Source organism: the organism of the source record quoted next, unplaced genomic scaffold (genome assembly GCF_019419815.1).
Source record: "Pyrus x bretschneideri cultivar Hongxiangsu unplaced genomic scaffold, Pyrus_bretschneideri_v1 Contig1, whole genome shotgun sequence".
Taxonomy (NCBI): Eukaryota; Viridiplantae; Streptophyta; class Magnoliopsida; order Rosales; family Rosaceae; genus Pyrus; species Pyrus x bretschneideri.
The window spans coordinates 17535833-17543877 of record NW_025999390.1 but is presented as its reverse complement, the minus strand read 5'-3'; positions in this window follow the sequence as shown (position 1 = coordinate 17543877).

The window sequence follows — 8045 nt, the reverse complement described above, 5'->3', positions numbered from 1 at the left end:
AAAAAATTATAAAAAAAAAAAAGGAACCCACACCCCCATCCTTCCCCCTCACCTCTCTACAGCTCTTGTCCACATCTTTTTCCACATCTTTTTCTTCTTTCTTACATCCCGCCCTTTGTAAACCCGTCCCTAATTTTATGTTTTTATAAATTTTAAATGAGTGAATTGACGAAAATGCCCTTACAAGCGAGATCGTTGACTTCAGTTAACCGTCATTTCATGAAGCGTATGGGCTATCATTTTATCGTATTCCTGAAGTATTCAACGATATGGACACATAGGCACAAGCGGAAGTAAATTTGGAGTTACAGTTAAAATTTTACGGAACTACAAATCCAAAAAGTGCGTTTGTAAAGTTTACTATTTATTATTTTATATATTTTTGAAAATTATTATATTATTATTTTAAGATTATTTTTGTGAGAAATGAGGGAAATGAAAAGGAGGAATGGAGGAAAGAAGGGAGAAATGAGAGAAAACGAGGGGGTTGTTGCCCAATCAGAAAGAAGAGGAAGAGAGATTGGCCGAATGGGGAGAGGAGAGAGGAAGGAAGGTGACCAATGGAGGAAGAAGAAAGGAGGGAAGGGAGAGGAGAGAGAAGCACGGGATCAAGAATCCCTTAACCAATTCTAGCGACCCGACTCGGCCGAAAACAATGGAACCGTTGGTTCCTCCAGTCAAATTCCAACAAATTAAGCCAAGCCACCACCTGGAAACGTCTCACCATCGTCCCACCTTCCTTTCTCATCCAAAAATGGAGTTCTTTGGGCTCGAATTTGGAAGAATCGAAGCCATTGGCTGCGAGGACACACGACGACAATTCACCGTTTTCTGCAACCTTTTCTGTCGATCTCCACAACCAAATAACTTCCCTTGAGCTCAGGAACAATGCTCAATCATTGACTTGAAGTTCATAATTTTGAACCCGAAGTTTTAGAAAAGTACCATAAAAGGCTGACGTTTCTTAACACGCATCAATCATGTTGAGACTCGAAGTTCTAAATGATTAATCCATTTAAACCAAACTATGTTTTATAACCCCAAATGTTCTAAGTTGGATGCTCATGGATATTTTATTCCCATAGCACAAATCAAAAACTTTTTCCCTCCATTTAGCGAACCGTCGAACCATAACAAGTTCGATTTCACTAATCTGGAAGTTTCGAACATAAAATATTTTATGTGGATATAAGATGTGACGCTCTGCTTGATTACAATAAGCTGCAAAACCATTAAAGCCAACTATGGCATTGTAGAGTTGAATAAGCCTTCACCGTAATCTTCATTTGAAGACTTATGCCTGAAGCTTTACAAATGGAAGTACCTCACTAATATGGATTCCATGACTCTTTGACTCGCTCCTACAGACCGTTCCAATCATGCAAAGATAATTCTTGCTCAAACCAAGACATGATTGTAACCTTTATGTCTATGGATAAGTACAATTTTGAAGTTTATGGAATTCAATGGAATTTCGACTGGAAAAGATTTTTCTCGTAAAAGTTTGTAGTCTAGAAAGTAGAAGTTTGCCAAATTCTTGGATTTGATTACTGCCACAATTGTGAGAGAATGGAATCCTAGTGATTTGGCTAGGAAATACCGAACAGTATAGGCCCAGTTTCAATTGGAGTCCATCAAATGGTGGTACCCTGCTTCGGCAGGGATACACCGACATGCATGATTTACTTCGGCAGAGATGCATTGAAGGGTATGCTTTGCTTCTGCAAAAATGTACCAAACAGACATTTCCAGCTTCAGCCGGAACCTTCGAACTCCAAGCCTAGGTTCTGTCTTTCTCTCACACTCATTTTTTAGTTTGTTTTACATATGCTAGAATCTAAACCTACCAAAGGGTGGCATCATAGCCAGAAACATGATTCCTTGACATCTAATACCTAAAACTTCAAGAATAAGGGATAGTATTCCCAAACCTCAACCTTGTAGTACATACTTCCATTTTAACGGAAGAGATCATTGGTTATGCATATGCATGTGCCTCTACCAATGTTGTTGATGAGTACCATTCCCTTAGTTAATTAGTAAGACTAATTTTGCTCCACCTAACACGTTTGGAAGAGCAAAATTTTGACATAAAATGCCACATTGGCCGAACCCCCTAGTAGATTTGGTTTAATTTGTGAACTATTTTCTATGTTCCCGAATTTAAGTTTGGTGTTTGGATAACATTATTCTCGAATATGATTTAATTGATGAAGTTAATACATGTGACAAATCCAATTAACTCATTCTTAGGTATATTTTACGGCGGGTTATATGTGCTAACTTCATACCTAATCACCCCTGACAACCTTTTCACGCTTATCCAAACTGATTGTGGGGCATGGCATTACCCATACCATGTTGTCGAATGATACTAATTTTTTTTTTTTCACCATAAGGAAAGCCTTATACTCACTTTATTCCAGAAGAATGCTTTTGCACTTTAAGGATATTCGAGAGAACTATTACCATATTAAAACCAATGTAGAAAATGGAGTAAAATTCTTGAGCACCTCTTAGGAATATAGCTAAAAGCGTATTCTAGAGAAAACGGAACGCCTACCGAATGAATTACAACTATTATCGCCCACTATGTGGCCAGCCAGAAATCTGGGATTCCAAAGAAATTTTCATTATGGCATGAACGTCTGGGACATCCAAGATGATTCATAATGCACCATATAGGGCATCCCCTTACCAGAAGTAAGAACATTGTACCTAAAAGCGTACCTTGCCAAGCATGCTTACCAAACTTTATTGGACAAACTATGACCCAGTTATTAAGATCATTGATAGGCAAGCCAATTACTCGACTATATACTATAACTTCTTTACGGATCCTCCATCCTTTCTACAATGGATTTAAGAGATTAATCGTGGACTAATCCAACCAAAATGTGGACTAGTAAAATATTTATGGTTTTGGTTGACTTATCGACACATTGGTCGATGTTTGCACACCCAATGATGTTTTGCTGGACTATTGGCACCAATTATTAGGTTGTGGACTCACCACCCTAATTATCTACAGAGTCTAGAAGTCTAGATAATGTTGGAAACTTCACATCGATCAATTCGATGATTATTACATTTTCCCTTGGGTGCATAAGTTAAACAGATCGATTCCCTATGATCACACTCAAACAGTCTCATAAAAAGCGATCATTAAACACCTTTAAATGGTCGTATGAACACTTAGTAGTGAGCTTACCAAGTTTTTGGTTTTCTGCACAGGGCTATGTAATAATACATGTAGTTATGTTCGTCTACCTAAGGCCTATGCCATCCAATCCTATTTTTAGCTCTAGAGTTGGCAACTGGGTACAATTTTGAAGTTTTGTACTTGCGCGTTTTGGGTGTACACTTTATGTGTCAATTGTGCCACTGCAATGTACCACTATGGGTTCTCACAAAAAGTATGTGATTCAATGTCGATTATGGTTCTCCTAAGCCCTTGCACACGATCTCTTTACTGCATAGTGGGAGATAATAACGTCAACATTCCAGAAGAATTATCATGGATGTCACTACTATGTCTCATCTCGATCCCTATTTTAGGACATCATACTGTTACCAGACATTTTCTTTGATCTAGCAAATGTGACTAGATCACATATACGTGCTGCAAATATGGTTGCAAGGATAAACTAATCTAACGGATGTCGTTATCCAAAGAAGTATAGAACGTTGCCAGGTATGTGGCTACACCTAGTAGCCGATCTGAGTACATAAGCAGCTAGCCAATCAATCTGTCATTCGCCAGAAACGTGACAGATCACTCGGTTCAAAAGATTCGCCTCCACATAAGTGAAGGAATATAGCACAAACGAATCCCTTCCTTGATCACTATCTCAATCATTTCCATCTTATAAGATTAATCCAGATTTTCGAGACCTGAAGTTCTTGGTTGAGTATACTGGTTTGGATGAGATATGGAATTGAATTGAGATTATTATCGATGATGTGAAATAGCTATCAACATAAATGAAATACACGATATCGAACCGTGTTCTATTGATTAGTGACAACTTAGAACTAATTGTTCAATTAGAAAAAAACACAATCTATGTCAAATGAGATGAATGAAATAATGTGATATTGTGCTGTCATATGGCGCAAAGTTTCTCTCATAGTCATGTGATTGATTGCATCTTTACAGACGTGGTTGTAATGTATCTCTGAGATCATGATACTAAATCTACATGGAAGTTTCCAAAGGACTTACATGTACTGATTCAAATAGTTTTAAACCACATAACACACTCTTAATTCATATGAGGTTTTCACTTTACGGATGTGGAACAATCCAGGCGGATATGGTATACCAATCTAAGTGAATATTTGATCAGTTAGGGATATATGCCCCTGCGTATACAAAATCTAAAATTGCTAGAGTTGTAGTTTATGTCAATGACATAAATATCACTAAGACTTCGAAAGAGCTTGAGAAAGCCGACTTGCATATGAAGTCGAACTTTGAGATGAATGATCTGGGGAAAACTTGACATTACCTCGACCTAAAGTTTTTAGCATAGTTATTCCAGTATTCTGGTCCTCCAGTCGAACTACACTCAGAAGGTGTTGCTTTCAAGTATACTTTCAATCGTACACTAGATGTAAATGAGACCTTTGTGAAGGTTATAGAGTCTAACGTTTCATATCTAAGTGCAATTAGCATTTATTGTACTTAGTTCAAATCACTAGACCATATATATAAGGGTTGATAATCTTTTAGCATAAAGCAGCACTACACATACATGCCACCACCATATTGGTGTTAATGGCATTTTCCTTTACTACAGAATTAGGCTTACTCTATCCTTATGCATCTTAGAATGAACCACACCCCCTTGGTTCTTGGAAAGATGCCTACATTATGAGATTCGTTGATTGGGACTATTTGTCTAATATGCACAAGGTACGTTCCATAATGGTTTTGACTGAAATATCTTAGAGGTCAACGATATGACCTTAGCTGCGAAATCTTTGAGTCATTTCAAAACTCACCACGCCTCACTACATTATAGGATAGAGTTTTAGTATATTTGTAACATTAGAGTTATACCGAACAAAAATGTTGGGAAGTCGTGGTTTAGATGATGAATGCTTAGGGCTACATGGTGGTTTAGTCAGGATATGAGTTTTGCAAAGGTTGTTTAGGGCAAAATGTTTGTCACTGGCAACTTTATTTAACTCGTTGTGCTATTAGGGCATCTTTTAAGAATATGTCAAATTTTAAACCTAAATTTTAAAATTGACAACGTATGTGGCACTTTGACATCTTTTAAAGTTTTGCTTTCCACCCTAATAAGATGCATTTAGTAATTAATTAAATTTTTTTTTTTGAAGCTGCTGTCAAATTTCAAAACCATGTCTATATATTATAAATTTATAATCCAATTTGTATACTTGCAAGCACTAAAAAACATCAGATTTAGCTTTTTGGTTGGAAAGTATTGTTGCGGCCTTTTTTTACTATTAGTGATGATTTGGACACTTTGGTATCTCCTTTGGAAATGTTCTCAGTTGTTCAAAATTGTGAAGCTCTCTCTTGGTTGTTTTCTCTCTTTCTATTGATGAAATATCTTCTCAAGTTAATGAAAGCTATGATTATGTTAACAAGAAATTGTACATTCATGTGATCATAACACGAAATTGTACATTCATGTGATCATAGACCTCGAGCCCAATTCATCACAAAGGGTTCAATCGATCGCCATGCGACCTGCGTAGATTACCCTAATATGTAATGGGCTTGCCTATCAGTCTGTTTTTTTAACAAACAATATTATTCACACTAAAAGGGAGGGGTGGACTTGAGCTTCATAATGGGCTAGCAATAATGTGGTTCAAATTCGCCTTTGGTGAGAATCAAACCTAAGACCTCTCACTTATAAGTGAAGAAGAATACTACTAAACCTTAATACTAAGTGACTGCTTATTAGTTTCTTAACATGGCAAGATTCTCCAAGGCATATTTAGGAATCTTAGAGGAACATTCCTCCATCAGTGTGCAAGCTAGGTAACACTCTACTAATAGGTTCAACAAACTTGTTCCCTAAGGTTGCTTCTCTGTTCTCTATAAATAACCAATGCCAACCACTTTATTCTAGTAATCAAGAACTCTCACCACTAGACCTGGCAAACACTCGGGATCGCATTCTACTTTTACGACGTGTACATCGTCGTTTAGATTTTTAACAACATCCAAACTCTCGAGGACAATGTTTTTAGAGGAGTTCAAAATAAATAAAAATTCATGATAATTAATATACAAGTGTGAAAAATGTAAAAAAAAATATACAAACCCTTGTGATTGCATCCTCTATGCTTGAATGATGATTACATCGTCATTTGGATTTTCAAAACCCTCCAAACCTCATGAATAATGTTTTTTGTTTGAGTGCAAAATTAATATTAATTAATTTACATGTGAAAATGTAAACACATTGGCACGCACACGCGCGCGCGCACACACACACACACATATATATATATATGCACACACACATAAACCCTAGTAATGACAAGCTCTACAACTTTCGTAAAAGGGTCAACTCCAAAATTCGACACCATAATCCATAAACCCTAGATTTATATTTAATTGTCAACTGTCGATTATGTTTATACTCCATTCTTCTCACAATTTTTTTTTGATATTTTCTTTTTTGAAAACATTATTTTCTAGTGGATGCAGAAAGATGAATGGTTCGTGCAGAACTAGCAGTAAACTGCTACTCTTGATTTCTCCCCTTTACTCTTCTTCACTTCAAAAAGAAAGATGAACAATTCCTGGTCGTTGATCTCATGTTTTGATATTTACGATTAACTGAAATATGAGCTGATGTTATATAGCTTCTAGAGACTGTATAAACTTCGAGCAATATTTTCACTAATTGTAAAAATCTGAGAATGATATCAACGATCTGGATCGTTCATTTTTTGCATTCACTAAATGATCATGTTTTAAAAAAAGAAAATCTCAAAAAACGAAATCCAGTGTGAAGAATGAAGCGTAAAAGTAAACGACAATCGACATTTATATACAAGCGTTTGTGTGTGTGTATATATATATTTTATACATTTTAAAACCCTCCAAATGCTTGTGAACATTATTTTTAGGTGGGATTGAACATGTGTAATAATTTATAATAATTAATTTACAAGTGAGAAAGTTGTAAATAAATTATGCAAACACTCATGATCGCATCCTCTATGCTTTGACAATAGTTACATTGTCGTTTGAATTTTTAGGGTTTATGGTATGGTAGATACTAATTTAGTGGCAGCGTAGTATGTATATACCAATTTAGCGTGACGTTTTTCATTAATTATTTATTGAAGCAAAATATATTTTCTTTAACGGGTAACGAGTGAGGTTATATTACCGGTTAATTTTAACAAATCGAGTTCGAATTGGGTCATATTAACCGTTCATTTTAACGGGGTTGACACAACATGATCAATTAATATATTGGGTACGTCACGAAATGATACAAACACAGTAAACATGACACGATCGCCACCACACTCGTATTACTTCCTACAGCCTTTTTGACTTAGTATCGGAGGTCCTTTGGGTAACTTACACTGGTGTCAGTCTAAATGTGTTTGCCTCTTTTCTTTGTGTGTAGGTTTTCGTCAATTCAATATGTGACAGAAATTTGCTCCTACAGACGGGATTTTGATACTCTTTCGGTGAATTATTTATGGAAGGATGTGAACGAATATGTTAATTTTTAACTTCTTACAAGATCGTGGAAGACGAATATGTTAATTTTTAACTTCTTACAAGATCATAGATTATCCTTCATTAAATCATTGTCAAAATGGATAATAAATAATCAACTCTAGTCAAGCAGTATTTCACATTTATTTGTTGAAAAAAAGTCTTAAGTTCGAATATATTACTCCTTATTGTTAACAAAAAAAAAAAAAGTCAATATAAAAGAAAGAAGTTATAAACTACCCAGGCCAGTTAGTTACTTCATGTGTTAGCATCCCTTCATCAACACATGCGTTTTCGGTGTAAGGAAAATAGGATA